General features: G+C 45.8%; 1 protein-coding gene and 1 long non-coding RNA gene across 3 annotated transcripts in view; both read left to right on the top strand.

Annotated features, from left to right (window-relative positions):
• Positions 1-23,056, top strand: part of LOC135901743 (neural cell adhesion molecule 1-like) — a 723,087-nt gene that overhangs the window by 419,756 nt on the left and 280,275 nt on the right. Inside the window, exon 1 of one of the 2 annotated variants that reach the window (XM_065431564.2) lies at positions 6,104-6,263. The exons of the other annotated variant lie outside the window; for it this stretch is intronic. The gene's annotated coding sequence lies outside the window, so the exon portion shown is untranslated. Of the gene's footprint in view, positions 1-6,103; positions 6,264-23,056 lie in introns of those variants that run through there. 2 annotated transcript variants of the gene reach the window in all.
• On the top strand, positions 7,613-9,584 carry LOC135901779 (uncharacterized). Its single transcript, XR_010564267.1, has 2 exons — positions 7,613-8,186; positions 9,471-9,584. It is a non-coding gene; the product is annotated as an uncharacterized lncRNA (long non-coding RNA).

Raw genomic sequence — 23,056 nt, 5'->3', positions numbered from 1 at the left:
CGAGTTTGATACTTCTTTTACGGAAAGTAATGGGCGACGGGACGCTTCAGTTTCCGGATACGTTTATTATATTATTTCGAAAGCAATTATATGGACACTCCAGGCGCATTCATGCCGTCGCCGTCGCCCTCATGTTTCGTATAAAGTCCAAGGGTGATAAAATCGTGACTACCCGCTGCATGCAGTATGTGCGAGTGAAAGCGTAGGAGGAGAGGTGGAATGGGTGAGCCGACGATGGTGGCTCAGTCTTGTGTGCGCAAAGGAGAAAAGCGGGGAGCAAGCGCGCCACCTTCCGTGATTGTGCAACATGTTAATTTGCCTTGTTTGACGCATTACATACAGTTACTTTTTCTTACATACATAGACTCATTGGATACTTATACGTATACTTATATATCTTGTTGCGAGGTTTTGTGTATACAGGCAGTGAACTTTGTTTCCAGTGACACTTTTTTGTCCTTTATCAAGCCGTAGTTTCGCATTTGTATATCCCATTGTGTCTGTATTTCTAATGTACGAGGGTGAATCAAATGAAAGTGCGCCTACCCTAACCACGCAATAATGGTTCGGTTCATTATCTGCGAGGCATGCGCGTAGGAGAACGGCATGTCTCATTTACAAAAGTAACACGCAGGTGTGAAGATAACTGTTCTTTAATGCTCTCATACACTGGGTTGAATATGGTTGCGTCACATAATGGACACTTAAAAAGTTGAACAGCTCGGTGTCGCGAAGTTTTTGACAGCTAAAGGTGTTTCCAAAACAGAAATTAATCGCCGTATGGCGGCCGTTTACGTTGAACACGGCATTTCATTCAGCACTGTGAAGCGTTGGAGCAAACGGTTTAAAGGACGTTGTAAAGACGTTCCAAGACCGGGCCAAAACCATCGTGCAATCACTCCCCACACAATTTCACGCCACGCTCACGCCATAATTCATTAGCTTCTCGGTTATCGGCTCTTTGGTGCGCAATGGATCCCTATGATTTTGATCCATCGCGAGAAGACGGAGAAGTTTCGCGCTGCCTTGACTCATCTGATCGGGTATCACAATGAAGATGACGACTTCTTGTTTGCATTTGTGATCGGGGACGAACCTTGGTGCCACTACTACGAGCCTGAAACACGACGGCAAAGCTTACAGTGGAAACATTCGAATTTACCACGCCCAAAGAACGCAAAGGCCATCATTTCCGCTGGAAAGGTGTTGTTGACTTTTCTTTCGGTCGTCAGGGTCCATTACTGATAGAATTTGCTAAATCTTGAGAGGCTATCAATTGTTTCCGATATTGTGAAACGCCAGAACGGCAGTGTGTCGCAATCAAGAACGAACAACGTGGAAAATTGACGAATGGGGTCATCTTGTTCCACGACAATGCCTGTCCCCACGTCACTTATGTGGTTAATACAAAACTGGCAAAGTTCAAGTGGGAAACGCTGCAGCATCCGCCATACAGCTCCGACCTGTCACCTTGCGACTTCTACATTTTGGGGCAACCGAAAAAAGAGCTCAAGGGAACCAGATACAGACTTTTTGAAGCAGCAACCCAAGGAGTTTTATAAGACGGGAATCACGCGACTCGTTAGTCAATGGGACAAATGTCTAAATTCTCATGAAGACTACTTTTAAATAAAGTACCCCGTTGTTGGCTCACATTCATTTGACTTGCCCTCGTATATCTTGCAGAATTCCTGCTTTTTATACGTGCCCTCTGTTGCGACTATGATTTCGGTGCAATTACTCACGATACACGACCGGTGACAGGTGGTCCTGCGTAATACATTAATACAAATTACAGCGTCATTGAGATTTTTCACAAGAATGTAAGCATGGTTCTTAAATGACAAATTTTCGTTAACATATTTGTCCTCATCTTGTTCAGTTCATTGCCTTTTAATTTTTCATATCAGTGGCATGCACTGCTTTCCTGGTTTTGAACTGATATAGTTCTAAAGTTCGTGTGATATTTTCTTTACTTAAATAGACAAAAATATGGAAGCATTGATATCAGTTATTTTGGGCAAAATTTTTGGCACATACGAGTATATTCTTTACTGAAAAAATACATATTTTATTGTTTTGACTGTGCGTAGCGTTCAAGAATTCGTTTGCAGCATCTTTGGCAATGACAATGCAGTTATTATTCATGGATTTGACCCCTTGACAAATTGTTTAAGAGGAAGCTTTAGCTCGGGCCCGATCCGATGCGGCCTATTCAAATACTTGTAAAACGCAGAAACGCTTTTCTTAGATAATCCTGCTAATCGCTTTTCTTGAAATTCGTTGAATTTGAGAGAGAAAGTTAAATCCTAGTTCTGTTGGGAACACAACTTCGATTTAGGGCGTGCATATTGTTTAAAATATTTTGAAAAATTCGAAAGTTTGAAAAAATAGAAGCACGACGTTTACAAACTAATAGCTATGCATGAAGAACAGACATTGTGGTTCTGTAAATGGCATCTATTATAACAGTCAAAGCGGACAAGTTTGCTATGTCAATTTGTATCTTACACGAATTGGTTACGTTGTGTACAAGGTTCTGCACAAGCCGTATTTCCACAGTACTAAATTATTTTAGATTCATGTGTGACTTATCCATTTTGTTCGCTGTAGATGTACTATTAGATGCAATTCACAGAATTGTGATATCATTTTTCATTGTTGAGTCACGGAGTTTTAAGCTTGATAGTTTCCTTTTCTGAAAATTTTCGATTTGGCCAATTTTTAATAAATAATTGACCACCTAAATGAAAAATTCGAAACCAGTAGTCACTAGAATTAAACTTTTTCTTTTAAATGCAACAAACCTCCTCAAATTTGGTGAAGTGATTGCAGGGAAAAACGAATTCCCCTTCTACATGTAGTTAAATAGGAGCACCCGAGCTAAAGCTTCCTCGAACACAATCTCTGGCTACGCCACTGGCCCCATATATATATATATATATATATATATATATATATATATATATATATATATATATATATATATATATATATATATATATATATATATATGGGGCCAGTGGCGTAGCCCCCCCCGAACAAAATTTCTGGCTACGCCACTGCAAAGAACCGAGAGTTGTCAACGCCGAGTCGGCCGATTAATTTCCATTCGCCCACCACAGTGCAGAATCCCATTTCCCTCCCTTTGACGAAAGGAACCCAAGCAAAAAGCTGGCGCCATCCGACGCTTTCCTCTGCTCCTTTTGGGTGCTTTCGACACGCGTGCTCTACGTAGAGACTTTGTATGTAAACAACGTACCATGGTTCCCTTTGTGCTTGTCGTGGGTCCGCGGGCTCTGTACATGCCGTGCTGAGTGAGAGCAGTGCATTTGTCCGTGAAGGATATGTACTTGCTTGTTTGTACCTTTTTATGAGTGAGTGAGTGCGTCAATTAGTTAGTTAGTTAGTTAGTTAGTTAGTTAGTTAGTTAGTTAGTTAGTTAGTTAGTTAGTTAGTTAGTTAGTTAGTTAGTTAGTTAGTTAGTTAGTTAGTTAGTTAGTTAGTTAGTTTGGGGGTCCTTGAATAAAATTAGCGTGGGTCTTGTTGGCTGGGTTGCACGTAATTTGCGCAGCAAGCGAAAGGCAAGCCATCTGTGCTCCATAATGTAAATAACGAATGTCGGTTGGCATGGCCGTTCACATATATGGCTACGACTGCGTATCTCCGTACTGCTTGTGCACGCTCAGAGGAATATTGCTACGTGCGTATGCATGCAGGCGCCCACAGCAGGCCGCGCCACTTTTAAGAAATTGACTGTTGACCGCCTTTAAGACAAGCCGAAACTAGACCACAGTGAGGCTAACGATTGGGCTGCGGAATATCTAGGTGATGCTTTAGGTACACTGTACTCTGTTCGATGTCAGTCTTGCTCGCTTTTCTTTGGCGGAGCTTGTTTCATGCGTGAGTTTTAAACACGGTGTAAAAATAACCGCTATGCTTCCATGGAATAGTGCATTCGCCAGAAAAAGCTTGAAATAGCATTGACGACTTTCGCGTTTCGCGCTACGGTAATATATGAGATTATTATTTTTTTCATATATCACTCCATCCAAGTTGCTCGTATTTACAAAGCCATGACTTCTTTAAAGGGGTACTGACACAAAAATTCCAAGTCGAGTTAAAGTGTGAGATCAATTTATGTGGGCACATACACCATCGTCTGCAAAATATAAACGGCGAATATAGCTTAGAGCATAATTAAAATCAATTTTAAAGTACGCGTGCGCACAGCCAACAGCAAAACGTAGCACCTGGCGACATCGACCTCAAGGAACGAGTGTAAACAACCGAGAGAACGCTGCGTTACGGGTTTGCGCTGTCGTCGGGGCGGGCCCTGCAAGCAAGTTTCTCGCCGCTCCGATAGTCCCGGCGTTTTTTTTTTTTTCGTCTTTTCTTTTTTGCCGCTGACGACAGCACGAAAAATCAGCTAAAATTTGTTTGCGACATGAAAGAAGTCAGAGAAAACTGACCTCGAAAGTGAGCATGTCTTAAAACGTTGCACGAAATAATAAATCATTGGCGTGATTTTCACTCGCAAGCGGTCAGCGCAGCCACCGCTGCAATAGTCTTTGCGAAGCAGCTCACCTGGCTACAACGGCGTCGGGAAAACTAACTGTACTGTCATTTATAAGCGACATAAGTGTGCGGACGTTGATTGTGTTGACGAATATAGGTGCTTCATTACGAGCTCCGGACGTGTCGAAAAAGCCGTCAGCCTCGGATCCAACGGTCTAAAGCGTTTCCCATTGATCGCCAGCTCGTCTGGCTTGCTCGTTCGCTACCGCCGGCGTCGATGAGCGACAAGAGTGGTCCGAGTTCGTGCATGCCGCTGGACGCTTAGAATGGACCCCGTTGAAGAGCAGCCAGATTTGCTCGTTTCATTTCGAGCGTGCCTGCTATGAACAAAACCCGCCGAGCTTAGAGGAGGAGGAGGAAAAACTTTATTTGCTCTAATGGTGTAGAAATTAGCGGTGGCAGATGTGGTCGGCCATCTTCACGGTCTTCTTCCCCATCTGCGCAGGGTCGACGCCCCTATTCCAGGGCACCACTGAGGGTGGCTACTCGGCGAGCGTGCCTTACTAGTCCATGCTGGACTTTCGGGTCGCTGCTGGAGAGCACCCTCTCCCACTGCTCCGCACTCGGGTCTTTTATTTGAAGGAATTGCTGATTCTGTACGCATTCCCATGTAACGTGATATAAGGTGGGCTTGGCGCCGCACCAGGGGCAAATGTGTCTATACTGGGTGGGAAACATCTTGCTTAGTGTGTTTAGGTTTGGATATGTTCCTGTTTGCAGCCTCCTCCAAGAGGTTGCTTCATGCTGATTTAGGCTGTTGTGGGGTGGAGGGTATTTGATTCGGACTCCCTTATAGTAATTCAATATGTCTGAGTAGCTTTGGTTGACTGGTATGGGTTCCTCAGGGTCGGTGCTTGTGGCCACTCGGTTTGTGTGCTCTCGAGCTGCCTTGTCCGCCCTTAGGTTCCCTTCTATTCCAGCGTGTCCCGGTACCCAGAAAATTGTATGCCTGATTTTGTTGTTAGCCCTGCAGGAGCGGAGGATGTGAAGCGCTCTGCGTCCTATTCTGCCGTTCATGTAATTCCGACACGTAGTTTGCGAGTCGGTGAGTATTGTTAAAGACCGTTCAGATCGGTAGCCCTCCACTGCCGCTAGAGCTACGGCTATTTCCTCAGCTTCCGTTACCGAGCAGTCCTTCATTGACGCGCTGCTGATCTCTTTGTAGTCCTGGCTTATTACTATCACAGCTGTCTTTACTATGTTTGTGCCTCTTTGCTTGGCGTATACTGCAGCATCTGTGTATACTGTTGTGTTTTTTGTGGCCAGGTACTTTTCGACGTATTTCGCCCTTGCGTCCCTTCGCGCCGTGTGGAGGTTTGGGTCCATGTTTTTGGGTAGGGGGCTAACAGTGAATGTTTTCCGATATTCATCAGGAATCCCCTCCGTTCTTTGGGTTTCTTTGACTGATTCCGCGAAGCCTAGCCTTATTAGCAGTTCCCTTCCCGTTTTGGTCTGCTGGAGTCTCATGAGCTGTGCGATACTTTGGGCTTCTTTTAGTTCTTCGAAGGTGTTGCTTAAATCAAGTGCCATTAGTTTCTCTGTCGATGTATTGTTCGGCAGGTGAAGTGCTGTTTTGTACGCTTTGCGTAAAATTGTGTCCGCTTCTTGTATTTCCTGTTTGGTGCAGTTGAAGTACGGGAGTGAGTATGCGACCCTGCTGACCACCAGGTTGCCAACCAGCTTAAGTGTGTCTCCTTCTTTCATCCCATATCTCTTTTGTGACACCCGCGTGATCATGCGTGCTATTTGGGTTGTTGACTGCTTGAGCGTTTTCAGCGTGTGGGTGCAGCGCTGGTTGGATTGCACCCACATTCCAAGGACCCTGATTTGTTGGCTTTCCGGTATCCCCCTATGAAAATGGCCATTGCCTTTATGTTTCCTTTATGTTTCCTTCTTGTGTCCTATGTGACCTTTATGTTTCCTTGTCCTTTGTGTGACCTCCAGGATGTGAACTTTGTGTGTACTACGTGTTTACTCATCCTAACGTATACCTCGAGGAAGTTACCTTTATTATGCCTCTAGGATGTGTCCTTTATGTTTACGGCAGGATGTTAACTGGATGTGCACTATGTGTTACCTGAGTGTACACTTGAGTGCACATGTAGGTAACATAGAGTGCACATAACAACTGTCTTTACATATAATATAGGCAGATCTATCTGTACTGTGTGACAGGCATTGATACACTCAGCAGAGTCATTGTAAGTACTAAATCTTGACTTATGCTTTCATTTGGTCCAAGAAAACAACCCTTATTATAATTCTTGTAGGATGTGTCCTTTGTGTTTACGGCAGGATGTTACCTAGGTGTGCACTTCAGTACACACGTAGGTAACATAGAGCATATAGTGGGCGAGTTGGTTACGATTCATCGTACCTTTAGCAACAGCGCAAAAGCAACGCGGAAACAAGGAACACTCCGAAGAAACAGCGCCGTCTTGTTGTGTTTCTTCCTTTTGTCCGTGTCGCTTTCGCGCTGACCACAAGTACGAGTAACTGCTGTGTCGATATTAGCACGCGTAGAAGCAGGGCAGCGCGGATCCCGTAAGTGCTTGCTTGGGCGTACAACTGAACAATTTATAATTGTGAGTTGGCTAAGTATGAAAGTTGTGTGCGGAGTATGGCCGTATTTGATTACGCGAGCATGCAAGCAGTACGCCTGTTTCACTTTGGCCGAAGTTCCGCTGCCGCTGCAAGCCAGCTATCGCCACATTTTGTCGCCTTCATTCCTTACGCTACGAGCAAATATGGTGCCACCTATGCAAGATAAAGCCTGACATTCTCAAAAACACGCCACTGGGCACCATAAGAAGCGTGTATATGTGTTGCAATTCCGAATTTCTGATCGGTAGGCGTCACAGCTCTCGCGGCTGCCCGCACACCGTGCGCCATCCCAAGCGACGGAACAGCACATGATGCGCGCTGATTGGCTCGTGCCCGCCGACAAACCACAGGACAAGCGTTCGCGCATAGTTCGTCTAAAATCTCTGCATATACTTAAAAAAAACAAGGCAGCGCACCAAGACACTTTAAAATCAATAATTTGTGTTTAAATACCAGCCTTCCTTCCAGCAACGACGTTTTTAAATCTCGAAGGCCGTGCTTTTCCAAAATGCACGCCCTAAAGAAAAATGTAGATCTCGGAGGCTAAATTCACGTTTTAACCGCAGTGCGGCGCTGCCGCAGTGTAACGGTTGACGGTGAGCTGGGCCACGTTGTTTTGCTGTGAGCGGTGAGAGTGTTCGTTACACAGTAATTTAATCATATTTTCGAAGTGCCTAAACAAACTGTGATCCGTACCGTGTGCATTAACCATCAGGAAACCTCTGGACTCGTGTAACGCCATTAGTTCGCCTTATGTTTCGTGTGATACGCCAGTGTCTTGTGTACTACAGCGCCCGTCCAAGCGGCCTTTGTTCTCGCCTGTCCGCGTTCGCTCGTGGAATACCTGATACTGTGGCTTCGAATTATGGTGCGTGAAAGAATTTGTTGACAGTTGTGCTTTCGTGCGCTGGTGTTCATCGGCGATTCAACAGTGTTCGCGCTGGAAAGAGTGTCGTCGCGTGGTGCCTGCGAGACGAAGAAGCCGTTTGCTGACCACATTGAAGGTAAGCAGATCTGACGCTTGCGCGCATTCTCGCAGCTTTTGGTTCATGTAGTAAGCTTTGTGGAACGACAACAGAACACTTTCTGAGCGTACGTTGACCATGTTGCTGTGCACATTTAGCAAAGCGTTTCACGAGGGGAGTTTCCGTGAAATGTATCATTTCTTACCGCTTACTTGCTTTATGGAGTGATGTGCTACCACCGCCGATTGTTGGGACTTAATGGGCAAATATTTACGTAAACGCTGAAAGTTACTGTTTTCTCGGTAGTTTCCCGGCAAGAAATTCTTCCGTAGATATGAATTTCCGCAAGTTACATTTGTAATGCATGTCGATGTGTCACGGGCATCGCGAGTTGGCACGCGACTGCGATGTTTGACACTTGAACAGGTATTAGCTTGTGTGAAGATTACTTTATTGATAGTGTTCAGATTGAAGTGCAGCTTCGCGAGAACTTGTCTGCATTGTTTGTGTTCTTCGACGTGCTCGTGTATTTGTCTTCTATATTGTAGGGCAAATGTAGACCGACATTACAACAGCGAAATTTCTTTTTAATCGAGGCATCTCAGTCAGACGCTCGTTTTCATTAATATTTTCATCCGAAGAACGGGATGTGAGTTCCTGCGATTGTTAAAGACAGTGGTTTGTAGCACTGCCTAATAAGGGATGCGATTTTCTTGCGATGCTTTGCGCTCGATGTTTGCCACTCTTATAACCCACCTTTCACGGCTGGCTGTTATAGTTAATAACGATAGCGGAATGTCGGTCAGATCAATGAGCAAAGGAGTAGCATCGGAAAAGGGATCGCTACAAAATCGCGGTCTAGGTTTTAGACCCTTCGTAATCGATTGTTCATTTGATTTACTAGATCTTTAAGTTTTGGTGATAATTTCCCATGTAGTCTGATGTTTGCGGCTGGTTTTATTCCCGCCTGAATTTTACCATATAACAGTGTAACCACTTGAGATATAACTACGAGACATCTGTACAAGCAGGCACACAAAGATTTGTTGGCCAGTTGCCTACTCCTATAGGTCATGTACTACTTAGCAGCTGCTGCAGAAATGTTTAAAAAAATTTGTGAGCAATTTAATACCTGAGTGGACTGGCAGCTCAGTCTCTTTCAAACAACAATTAGTTAAAAGCTTCTGTGTTGCCCTGATGTTTTTATGATCTGTTTTTGACTTCTCCACGTTTCTTCGCTGTGTGCATACAGGCCAGGCTGTTCTTGCTTAAATGAATATTTTTGAATAAGTGAAAAAGATTGGCTTTTGTTTTGTTTTTCAGGTGCCTTGTGAGCTCTCACCCAAGCAACACATTCCAGAGGTCTGCTGTGAGCAGACGTGGCAAACTGAAGTAACATTCAGATAGTCCAATAAACTGTTCGTAGTTTCAGACAAACTTTTGCAAAGTATAGTCAAAACTTTCTTTTAAAAGTGCAAGCACTGATCCAACCTGATCTTTCCATCCAAACATTACATATTATATTAGTCACAAAGACATAACTAGAACAGCAGCACTGCAGTGAGGAACGTACAGTGGTTCTCCAAGTGTTATACTGAAATAATCTATGAAGGCTAATTAGTTTGCAATTTTAGAACAAATTGTCATGAATTTCTGTGCCATAGCAGAGTTTCAATCCATGCGCTGCATCATGTAGGGAACAGTAACCTTACAATGAAAACCAATGCAAAACTTTTCAACTCAGGAAAAATTTATAAATATAAAATGTGTACACGGAACTCTTCATCTATGCATGTCTACGTAAAATACAGGATTTAGTCACTGCGGCCACATAAAGGATGCATAAAGGTAGGACACACGAAGGAAACATAAAAGCAGTGGCCAAATTTCAACATGGAGGAAACATTAAGTACGGTAACATAAGGGATACATAAAGGGAGGACACACGAAGGAAACATAAAAGCAGTGGCCAAATTTCAACATGGAGGAAACATAAAGTACGGTAACATAAGGGATACATAAAGGGAGGACACACGAAGGAAACATAAAAGCAGTGGCCAAATTTCAACATGGAGGAAACATAAAGGATATTTCCTCATGTGAACTGCGGGAAACATACAGTAAACATAAAGGACATAACCATTTTCATAAGGGTCGGCTGCCCCTTTAGCCATATGTTAAGGCTTTCTTTGCTTTTCTTGCCCCGTGTAATTCTCAGAAGCTCGGATTTCTCCGTGGAGCACTCAAGGCCTCTTTCCCCGACGTATTCTTCCATGCAAGTGGCTGCTTCTTGCAGATAGCTTTCTTTTTGACACAGCGAGCCTTTAGTGGCCCAGATGGTAATGTCATCTGCATAAATGGCATGTTTTATGCCTTCGATATTGCTTAGTTTATGCCCTAGGCCAATCATTGCGATGTTAAAGAGTATCGGGGAAATTACTGAACCTTGTGGGGATCGCACGCGCATCCCGATATCTCCGGAGCGGCCACGCGGTTATCACGCGATAATCACGTGCTCGCTCGCGGAGGGTAGCGGGGAGAGGGCACCTTCGTCGCTCCCGCTGCTCTTCGCGCCTGGCCGTGACGCTGCAGCCAAGGCACCCCGTTCCCTCCTTTCCCTTTCTTGGAACCGGGGAGACCCCCTCTCCGCCGCTCGGGAGAAGCGCTATTCCCCCGACGCATCTTTGTCTCACGGCGGAAGAGCTAGCGAACGGCCGCATCTCAAATCAGCCGCTGAGACCGCCGCACGCCGTCCCCCTGTGGCGCCCGGACCTTGGTGTGCGACTCACCGCCCCAGGGCCCGAGCGCGGATCCACTTTTGGGTGAGCTGAACTCTTATCAGCCTCTTTTGTGGTTCCCACATTGTGCGGTTTGTGTTTCACCCCAGACGTGCGGAATGCTCCGCCGCTGCGGTTGTGTTTTGTGTTTTATTTGTGTGTGTTGTGGCTGTTGTTGTCTGTTGGAATCTCTGTACTCTAAGGTGAATAAACACCTTAGGTCGAGACTCACCCTGTCCCCACTGGCCTGAACCCGCCGTGGTCGCAACTCACTGCGAACCGCGGGTTAGGGGTCACAGCTCTGACTGCTAGGGCTGCTGCGAAAGTGCTAGGGAGCGACTGCCGCTCCGCCGGCGCTGTGCGATCCAGAGAAGGGTCAGGTGCGCACGCGCGAGCCTGAGTAATACCCCTATAACCTTGGGGTGTCCCCTTGTTTGGTGTGGCGAATTTTTGCCATCGAATCTCTCCCAAACCTATTGTTGCTGTTCTATTGGAGAGGAAGGCTTTGAAGTATCCGTGTACTTTCTTCCCGCAGTCTACGCTGTTAAGGCCTTCCAGGATTGCCGCGTGGCTTACATTGTCAAAAGCTCCTTTTATGTCTAGTGCAATTAAAATGTGTTCTCCGTTGTATGGTATGTTGCTGAGAACCTCATGTTTAATTTGGAGAAGGACATCCTGTGTCGAAAGCTTGGATCGGAAACCGAACATACTATGGGGGTATAGCTCGTTTTCCTCCATGCAATGTTGTAGTCTTTTTGTTACTATCCTCTCATATAATTTGCCTAAGCACGATGTGAGGGAGATTGGTCGTAAGTTTGTTACCTGTAGCTTTTTACCTGGTTTGGGAATCATTACAATCTCGGCGTGTTTCCATTCCTCTGGTACCGTTTCCGCAGCCCAGTGTTTGTTGAGGAAGGCGGTGAGTTGTTCCACCTGTTCGTCCCCTAGGTTTCGAATAAGTGAATTTCTGATTTTGTCCGCGCCCGCTGCTGTATTCTTTTTTACGCTTCTTATGGCCGCATACACCTCTTCTTTTGTGATTGGCCTGTCCAGCAGCTCGTTTTCTTTCCCTTTGTATTGTTGTGTGTAGGCCGCCGGGTGGTCATGTCCGAAACATTTGACTCTGACCTGCTCTAGCAGTTCAGAGTCCGGTCCCTCGAATTGGTGTACCAGGCGGTGTATGGCCTTATTGTTTTCAGATTTTGTTTTTGTTGGGTCCAGGAGCGCCTTGAGTATGTGCCATGTTTTTGCCGTGTTAAGCGTTCCGTTTAGGGACTCACTAAACTGTTGCCAGTTTTGCCTAGTCAGCTGAGCCGCATACTCCTCCGCCACCTTGGTTATCTCTGCGATTTTCTTTTTGAGCTTCCTGTTTAGCCTTTGTTTTTTCCATCTTTTAGTGAGCCCGCGTCTTGCCTCCCATAGCTTGAGTAGTCGCGAGTCCACCTCAGGTATTTCCTCTGTTCTTTCTATTTCTTTGGTGTACTTGTCGAGCACCTCCCTGAGCTTGTTTCCCCAGCCTTCTAGGGACTCGATGTTTCCCTCTATAGCTTTGCATTCCTTCCTGAAGGCATTCCAATCTGTCACCTTGGTGGTGCCAATTTTGCGTTTTATTCTTCCGGTTGCCAATTGCGTTTTTAGGATGTAGTGATCGCTGCCCAGATTCTCCAGCAGGTTTTCCCATACCGCCTTGTCTGTTCCCCGGATGTATGTCAGGTCGGGGCATGTGTCGGAGCTTACGCTGTTACCTAGTCTGGTTGGCGTACTGTCGTCTGTTATGAGGGTGCAGCCGTACATATCTGCTGCTTCCTTAATTTGCATGCCTTTCTTGTCTGGTTTTTTGTAACCCCAGGTCAGATCTTTGGCGTTGAAATCTCCTGCAATCACTAGGGCGTTTGTTTTGGCTAATTTGCTCGCTCCTGCAAAAAGTTTGCGGAAGTCGGCCTCTTTTTGACTCGGAGGACTATAGAGATTTATGACAAAGACACTGCTGTCTTTTCTTTTCTTTTTTGGAATGATTTCGACAATACCGTGGTCTATGTCTGTGTCGGCTATGCTGTCGTGTGCTATGGCAGTGAGGGATTTAGTGATTAGTATTGCTGTGCGTTCTTTTTCATAGCACGTGTAGCCTTTTAGCGTTGGTGTGGTTTTCCCTTTCTCCTGTAGTGCTATGATATCTGGTGGTGTGAGTTGCGTGTTTATGTACTGTAGGAGCTGCCCTTGTTTTTTGCAATAGCCCCTGCAATTCCATTGCCAAATTTCTATTGTTTCGCATCTGGCCATGATTAGTCCTCGGTGTTAGACGCGTTGTAGTTTTCGAGGCCCTGTCTTCTTAGGTTGAATTTGTCTTTAGCTTGTTGTGAGATTTGTTGTTTGCGTTGGTTTCGGATCTCCTGATCCATTATTACCATTTTCTGTTCTATTGCATTTGTTTTCTCTTGTATAAACGTCATAAATTTTCTCATTTGGTCTTCGAAAGATTTTGGTTGCTGTGGTTGTTGTTGTGGTGGAGTCTGCAGTCTAGGGGAACTACCTGTCCTTTGATCCTGCAGGGCTTTAATTAGCCCTTCCAACCGTCTTTCTAGCTGTTCTATGCGTTTGCGATATGCTTCGTTTTCCTTTCTAAGATTTTTAAGTTCCTCTCCATTATTATTATCTTTCCCCGAGTGCGGAGGTGGTGTTTTGGGTGGTCCCCAGCTCACCTTAGCGTTATCTTGGGTCTTCCGATGATCTTCCACCAGGACTACGTGCCCCCAAGCCTGATGCAGTGCCGACTTTTACCCCGCCTTGTGTCCTGCTCCGGAATATGCTTCATTCCCAAAGCGCCCTAGACGAATTGATTGTACTACTTGTAGGAGTGCTTACGCATATTGATAGCTGTCGCTGGCCGCACTTCCAGAGTCGTTGCTTTGTAGTGGATCCAATAAAAAGTGGTTGGCCACATCTAATACGCCGGCGACTCCCGCCTGCAGGAACTAGTCGCCGCTGGAGGACTAGAATGAGGACGACGATGATGGCGAGAACATCGCAAAGCACGCGCAGGCGTAGCAGACGATTTAGCATGACGAAGCTCGCGCGCCGGCAAGCTCGTTGGATGCGTATACGTCATACTTTTGTGCCATCACGTGCCCAGCTGTGTTTACATTCATTCTTTGGCCCATGTCGTTGCTCTCTGAAACTGAAACTTGCACTGGTCGGTACAAACAAGACTCCAAATAATTACCTGCCGTGCTCTGAAGCAAATGATGTTTTGTGCCGTGGTTACTGGGCCATTAGCTATACTTATTGCAGCGGAAAAAACCAGGACGAAAATTTGTGTGTCAGTACTCCTTTGATGTCAATTATTAATATTGGACTGAAAATCTCGGTACACAGCTGATGGTGCTATCTCATTCCTTTGTACTCCCTTCCTCAATATTCCATATATTTGTTAGCTACAATTTATTTCGTGTTACCTTTTGTTTTCTTGTTCTTTTAGCTTTTTGTGACAGCGTCACGAGGCAATAACGCTGCGCAGTAGCGTCATTTTTTTAAGAAACCATGTTTACAAGAACGTACTAATTAGTTTGTATCGTAGGTTGCGCCTTTGTACGAGTCGCGTATGACACAGCGGACTTGTAAATGATGCTACGAAACAGTGTCAGTGGGCTTATAGCACAATCATCCTCTCCTTCAAAAGAACGTGACCCCAAGATGACCATAACCGAACCTAACGCAAGGCAATGCGGTACGCAGAGGTTTGTGGCCCTACCCTTGCCAGCAAGTACGAGCGCCTCTCCAATATCATCTGGACTTTCTAACATGACTGACCCTCGTATTCTAGCACGTTTCTCCACTCGAAAATTCACCTTCATTCAAGAAAGTTGGTCGCCGTGCCATCTCTCGACTTAACCAGTCACTGCGATTATTGAAAAAAAAAAGTTTGTCGTCAGATGCTCATGGACAACTACAGAAATACGTCAGGCTACGTTTCTCAAGCAACTAGTGGTCGTAGAAATGACCAAGGATCATTTTTTGAAGCGTGTTCTTCAATTACAGTTATACTCTGTGCTTTTACGCACTCAAACTGCGATAGGATATGAGGCACGCCCTAGTGGGAGACTCCAGATTAAATTTGACCGCATAGAGTTCTTTAGCGGGCACCTATATTTAAGTAGAGTGAGCGTTTTTTTTTTGCATTTTGCTCTCATCTGAATGTGGCCGCCGTTACCTGGATCAAGCCCGCCACCTTGAGCTCAGCAGCGCAATGCCATAGCCACGAAGCTACCGAGGTGGTTAGGGATTAAGCTGCCTTCAGCTAGGATGAGGAAGAGGTTTGGCTATAGGCTTGTTAGATAACACATGACTAATTCATTGCTCGCCCGGCAAAGGGCATTAAATCCTTTCACGATCGCAACAAATGCACACACTTCCTTAGAACAAAGCAAAAACATAGGAGTAAGGGTATAAGTAAACTTCACCGCAATACAGTGGTGTACTGCAGTGAGATTATCTAGCATGCGAAAATAAAAATACCACTAGCGAACGAAGGTCGCAGGAGGCAACTAAGGTTATGATAAAGCGAGTGGTGCAGGACCTTCAGAGCGCCCAAGGGGCAGCGGGCGTACCAAAACACCAACAAGGGCAGTCGTCGTTCCAGCCTTGGTGTCTCGCTTGCCCCATTGGGGCCATGGATACGCCGCCAGAGAATACTAACCAATGACACGTTGTTTACATGTATCACTTGCGAAAAATTTGACTTCGTTTCACCGCAAAGATCTTTGTGTGTTTCACCGCATAACGAAAATGTATTGCTGTGAAGACAGTATGCAACGCATATAAGAACTTTCTTGACGTACGTATACGTAACATCGAATATGTCACTAAGCATTTCACACAAGCTAAAGCGTCGACAAAGCTCCGTGACCCGAACAAGAGGAGTTCATCTCAGTAGAATGCCTTCAGTAGGCTTTAGGAGCACCCAACTGCTCGTGGTAACCATTCCTTCCGACATTAAAGGTGAACGTATGCGATTTGCATCAGAATTTCACGTCATTATACTCCCTGGCTTCTTGAGCGGATGGGCATACTGTATGTGGATGACACAGGTTAAATATAACATCGGGATATAGTTCATTAAAAGTAAAAGTGCGTTTTAGTAACGGGTATATTAAAGCCGCTTCGTCCCCTCGAACTGGCATGGAGAATAAGTTATCACTAGAGAAATTTGTTCTCGTGCCTTATCTCTTCGGCAATTTAACTAAAGAAATTAAAAGTTTTGTTGAAGAAATAATGATGACTTGGCTGCGTACAAATAGCCCAGGAAGTTAGCGTACACCTAACAATACGCGTGGGTGATATGCTATCGTACGCTCTGTTTTATTTCGTTTTTGCTTGCTTTCCAAACAAAAGTGATTTGACGCTGCAAGAATGGAATTTCTCTAAAGCATAATATTGCATTTACAATAATTTTTTTGCAATTTGGTGTACAGGCAGTGTTTTCACTAAGAGATACGCTACGTTGCTCCCCGTCATCAAGAGCCTCATATTAGTGGTGTAATATCACAAGGGTGGAGCTTCAGGCGAGTTGGTATGCCGTGATGTTATCGCAAATTAACGCAACTCAGAATAAGGAAAGGAAGCAAGACAAACAAGAAAAACACAAGAGCAAAAGAAAACAGTACACAAAAGGCCGCTAACATTCCATTTGGTTTATTTCGTGACTACTGTGACAGCCTTTACACTGAGTGAAAGAATAACAAAACATCAAAGGCAACTTATTCTATACGTATGGGTCGACCAAGAAACAATTGGCACTTGTATGCCATGAACTGCGTCTTTGTTTATTTCCTGTTTCTTTTTTTTCATTTTGTATAAAAGCGGCCACAGATTTCACGAAATATACCAGTCGAAAGTTTAGCGCCCCGTTCTGGCCTGTTGCTTCTCACGTGTCTTTCGTGTCTTGTTTCCTTCCCAGTTCGTTGTAAGTTACGCTAAGTTACGAGATTTTCAAGGAGTAATATCCACTGCGCGTCTGAATTGTCGCGATCTTCTTTAAATAACCAAAAACCCATGTTGCTTTATAGTACGCTTTTGCTTTTCTCCGTGTATCCTTTGTAGACTTTCGACGCGGCCTCTCCAAGCATTCGCTCTCCATCCTTTGCTTGTTTCTTTTATTTTTATTTTTACACGCCCCTCAGTGGGCGTTATTGAAAATACATCGTCTCTGCAGGTTTTGCCTGTGTAGGATCCTGAATGACCTGGTTCGGCCTCAATGCATACGGAGATGAACAGGGAAACTGCTGCAAAGTGTGCACTTAGTGTCAATATCCTACGGCAACAAAGCATTTTCATGTTGTTCACACAGCCTTCTTTGCTCATCGACTATCACGAAGCCCCTTTTTCTCCTAGAACATATTTGTGCTCATACGTCGAATGTCTACGATTGCACACATTCCTTTCTCCATGTTGACCGCATCACTCGCATGACTTGGTATCGTCTAGGAGGTAGTCAGTTCGTTCCATTCCCTGCTGAGTGTTTATTCAAGTGGTGCATGCACTTTATTTTTATTTTCTCCAAGACCACTCACTCGCTTCCATGCCTGAATGTTTTGTCAATAACATCGAAACCTGAGCGAAGGCGCCCCAGTTACTATCGTAGGACATCGTACCCGCACTTTCGGTAGCTCAAAGTGTTTGCCTTCCTGCAATCAGGCAAACTGCATGGAAAGAACACTTTGGAGCATGAACGAGAAGGTTTGCACAACAAAGGAAGTTCGACTCCTATCGACAAAGTTCGCAACTTCGGTCCAGTTGCGCCTGTTTTTTTTTTTCTTACTGAAATCTCCGCGTGCTTTTTCGCCAGTTTGCTGTCCGTTCGGTGAACGAAATAGGCTAACGTTTTCCACGTGCCACAGATGACACATATGGTTGACGTTTCTGCCAATCTGATGCCGACATGAGCTATACTTACCTTTTGTTCATAAAACGAAGTTTATTTGCCCACCTTCCCAGGTTTGGCGTGACTGCTGCTGCTGTCTGCTGTTGTGTCGGTCGGTTGTGTTGTGTCGGGGGGTACGTTTGTGGATATATATACTCTGGTTATGCGTGCGCTGAATTCATATACTGCCAGCAAGCGGGCTTATATAACTCATGTAAGCTGATCGAACAGGAGCCAGTACCCACCCTTGTTCAGAATAATGAAAAAATAAGTTTCTGAAAATTTGAACACATAAGGTCAGCTCATCAGCATCTCTAAAAAACAACCTATCGCTTACTGGAATACGACTATATATTCAACGCATTATCTGATTTACCGGAGCTTTTATGTAGCCATTCAGTATGTTTCACTGGGTGTTGTTAAGAACGGCCAGGTGAAGTGCAAGTTTTGCCAGCCGGCTGCGACAGCGGCGGCAACTTTCCTGGAACGCCACCGCAAACCTCTAGCCACGGCGTCACTAAGTCGACTGTGTGTGAAGAACAATACGCGCGTCCTCAACTCTCCGTCGCTGGAGCCAAGATGAGTGCGACGAAGCAGGCTTTGTGCCTGAACCCGCCACCGCCAACCTGGTCTGCTGTGAACGAGGAAGTCCCCGAGGGAACGTGGTTCGGGACCCCTTCCCACGCGCCGTCTGAGACGCAGGACAATGGGCACCCGGCCGCGCTGCGGGGGTCAGCTCGGGGAATAAAAGGCACATTTCCTGACACAAGCCCCGAATTCTACGAAGTCCGTCTGACCTCGGTTGGGGACCGTGAACCTCGCGCACGGAAGTGTGTGTGTGAGTCTGTGTGTGTGTAAGCCGTCCCGCAGAGAGGCGACTCGTTTACGATGACTGGTCAGCCGTTTCCCTCACCTTGGGATCGAAGGAGGACCGAGTGTTTATAAACCGCTGCTGTGCGGCGGCTCAGTGTACTTTCTCTCGCAGCCATGCTAGACTGGTGAACTGCTACGTCCTTATGTAGATACTGTAAATAAACCCATATTCCTCGTTCTCGATGAGAAGCCGTCCTTCCCTTCAACAACGACCTCAGCGTGGATAAGTTTGACGATGGCATGGGCCAGCTACCTTCTTATTCATGCCCGACTCCAATCTTGACAACTGATTACGAGCGATGGGATTGAGCCCCCAATCCTAACAGTGTGTAACCATCCTTTATCAGTCCTGCCTAATGGGCATATGCCATTGTGACACAGCAGGTAGAGAATCGTTAGGTGTATATGTCTAGATATGTGTCATGCTTCTCTGTGCGTTACACCTGGCATTGTCCTCCTTCCCTCGACAAGCATCGTAAGTCACCTTCGTGACATCGCAGCGTAGAAGTCTTGCACTGTGCATCCACCTGATTCAGCGTTAGCATTACCGCTTAGCTTGTGAGCTGCATAAAGCATAACTATTGCCCGACATTGCGGCCTTTGGGGTGGATAAATCAAGTGTAACGGTGTCTGGGGAGCGACCTTTTGACATGTATGGCTTTACTGTAAGAAGAAAGCACACACATTCTAATGGGCTGAGAAAGATGACGCGGGAAGGCATACACATAAGATACCGACGTGAGCCTATGTGGCTGCACGCTACAAAACACGGCTTGGTGGCTTTCTGGCAAACGGATTATTTCATATCTTCAAATTAAGGTACAGCTTATACACGGTCATAATGGGAACGTGAATAACGTGAAGACATCGCGATACCGTAGCTATTACATGAGCGTGGCTATTATGCAACACGAGTCCACAGGCTACATGCTCTCCACAACACGACTTACCGGCGATCAGCTGAAAATTATGGCCCAAATCAGCACGGTTGAACGAAACTAGAACATATTCACTCTATACCCCAAAGTGAAGTGCCTCTCACTTCACGATCTCTTCAAGAAATATAACGAGAGCATCCTTCTGTTCCACTCTCTGTTAATGATACATGGGGGATGCAAACAAATTTGAATAGTCAAGGTATTGCATGTGACTCCCGTGTAACAGTGAAGGAACTAAGCTTTGTAACGAAACACCGAGGAAGGCTGCACAAGGCAAACCATTTGGGATGTGCTCACGTCTGAAAGGACGAACCTTGTTGTACAATAGGTACGCAAACAATGGGCATCGCAACCGATATCATGTTCTAGCGAAAACAACCTGCTCAATGACGGCCGCGCTGCTTTCAGCTAGCCTATCCAGTGAGAGGCGCAGCTCTGGTGACGGTGAAATCCGATAGCATGGCGCACACAGTGAGGATAACGCGGGACAGCGAAAATTCGGAAACAAGAAAACATTTCTTGTGTGTGTTTGATACTCAAACCGCCCAGCTGTTGCTAAGCTTGCTTCTTCGGCAGTCGAACCGTTCACTCGTCCACTCATTTTTCTTTTCTATCCTAAATCGCTCGTCAACGCGCCGGCCACTAAAAGGAGACATCAGCATGAACAGGATAGCATGTTTGATTAAGGCATCCTCCTTTTATGATGCGCGATTAACATGTGCGGTTTTTCACCCTCGCTAAATCATGTATCGCTCGCACAGCCTCTGCTAGCCAATCTTCTCGGGAGAGAGAGGCTGCTACGACAAACTTTATTTGTGACATCTTCGCAATTAGTCCCAAATTTGTTCCTTATCTGCCCTGTAAACTGCGCCAGCCTTGCTTGCTTCCAGTCATCATTCTCCCTTTTTTGCTGCCTATACCGTCGCAGTTGGCCTTTTTCGTCCCTACCGAAGGTCTGTTTATCTTGCGCGAATTTATTCTGCTTCCCGAATGGTGTAACTTAGAGTGCATTTAGCGGGTTTTCCTGGCAGGTCTTTTGAGTTTGGTGTCGCTAGGATTATTTTGCTTCCTAAACGAGAAAACGAATTTAGCCCTTCGTTGCTTCATGGCGTAACTTTCTTCACCTGTGCCTGCTTTCTCTCTCTCTCTCTCTCTCGTTCTGCTTCCCGTCGCAGACAAACTCTGATGCGAAAACCAGCACCAACTCTAGTTCCTGACGAGTCGATTAAACAAACATTCACTTAGTGCACGTGAGCAAACTTCTGCCACGCGCCTATAATCAAGGAAGCCTAACGTTTGGTGGCTCTGTATGCTAGCTACGTGTTAGTTTTCTTGCGTATTCGCCTCCTCTCTCGAACATAGATTGGTTACCAGGCCTTCCCGGCTGGCTTGTTCGGTTCATTAGGGGCAAACATTTTTCCTCCTTGCAGGCCGCTAACTGGCTGAAAGTACGTGCCTCAAGGTCAGCGAACGTCATACCATGTCCCATTCAATAAGCCGATGAAACAGCTGTTCAAATAATCAGCTTCCAGGGAAATAATCGCCCGTATACTCGATCTCGCCACTCGTTTGTAGCACTGCCGAAACCTAGGAGGCGTACACAGGTAATATCGTTCCGCAGCGTAATATAGTTGCGGGCGTGATGGCCTGATTATTGTCAAGATTGGAGTTTTACTGCTGCTTGGTACATGACAGGTTACGGCGACACGTGACCTGTTGGGACCTTGCCCGTCATGTAATGCCAATTACTGAAGCGGTGAGCAGACGACGCGGTGAGCATAGAAATATCTAGAGGAGCCTTCGACCTTCCTATCCGCGAGAGAATCCTGTAGCTTGCGCAGGATTCCTTAACTAATATAAAGGTCGATGGCAAATGACTTGTCAGATGTAGTTTAAGTCCAGTCGTGTCGCACTCGTCTAACCCATTTGGAGCTCACAAGAAAATAATCCTAATTCATTGCGTAACGCCTTATCGGTCGCCGTTCAAATTTTAAGCCTGGAAGAAACAAGTTGAGAGAGAGAGAGAGAGAGAATTTTTAATGAATCCTGGAGAGGTTTCCTTGCTCACATGCTGCTTTAGCTGAGAATGATGGGAAATGAAGTGATGCGCATGGCGCACATCACAGTACGCACAGAATACGCAAGACACACCCCAGTACGCAACGTATACACACACATACTAATGTATCTCACTGAAGCCATGTTCTCTGAAGAATGTTAAAGGTATCTTCGTTGCGTGGGACGCACTTCCATCTCTCGTCCATGAGCCAATTACGTGTCCTAACTCGAGGTGTTATATCGCGGATGATGTTGCTATTAAGGAGTATACTAACAGTTAAATTGCAGATCACTCTCTCAATACTGCCAATATTTCCTAATTACTACAGCCATTTGGGCACCTGTGTCGATATTTCTTTACAACTAGGCTTTGCCTGCTTTTCTAGCCTATCATTACGGAAACGTTCTTATATCTAGTCATGCGACTAAATAATCGGCTTCTGTGTACACCTACAGCGTATAATAACGCATTGCTAATTGTACTGGCGATAAGCCTGTGCTCATCTGTTCTCACGGCTTTACATACATTTAATGCACAGGCGTCCTCCAGTACCTGTAAAAAATTTGCGTACTTCTAGGTATGAAGAATTTTTTTTCTTCTCTCTGGGAAACCTGTGAAACTCGTTGTAGAGAGGTGCTCTTTTTGTTCACTTTCATCTGACCTGTCCAGAAACCTTAAAACTCATTTTTTTCTTTTTTTTACAACATACCTTGGCGACGCTGGTTCCGCACCAAAAGAGGTGCAGCATCTTGCATCACCAAACTACACACGCACCGACTGACTCCTGCAGTTGGGTATTCATAATACTCTGGAAAAAATTGTAGAAGTACAAGAAAGGGCACAGATTCTCAGACTCTCCGCAACCAGGGCGAGCAGACGACTCCTAACAGAGATGGGCGACCCCCCCCCCCCCCGGTCACTGTCGGAGACGCCTACCAGGGCCTTCCGAAAGAGCAGGAAGACAACATCATCAAATCGCCCGCCCCGCGCAATATGCATCCCCAGCGCAACGTTGAAAGAAGGAAGGCCAAGGCGGTGGCGCTCCTACGCCGCACGACAGAACTCCCTGGCGGCAGCTGCTTCGTTGACGTGGCCCAGTATGGCAACAGCAAGAATTTCACGGTAGTGTCGATCAACCACAGGGGTTCGACTGTTAACGCCGCTTCGGTACGAAGCACGTCGTCGCGTGCGGCAGAGCAAGTGGCCATTGCCTTGGCGCTCCAGGACGACGAACATGCCAATATCTTTAGCGACTCCAGGGCAGCCATCCGCGCCTTCAGCGTTGGCGCCATGTGTAAGAAACCCCGTAGCATCCTCGATGGCAAAAGCATCGCCACCCACACTCT

The sequence above is a fragment of the Dermacentor albipictus genome, chromosome 1, assembly GCF_038994185.2.
Source record: "Dermacentor albipictus isolate Rhodes 1998 colony chromosome 1, USDA_Dalb.pri_finalv2, whole genome shotgun sequence".
In the NCBI taxonomy this organism is placed as follows: Eukaryota; Metazoa; Arthropoda; class Arachnida; order Ixodida; family Ixodidae; genus Dermacentor; species Dermacentor albipictus.
The sequence above is the reverse complement of the archived record's forward strand: the minus strand, read 5'-3'. Positions and strand labels throughout refer to the sequence as shown.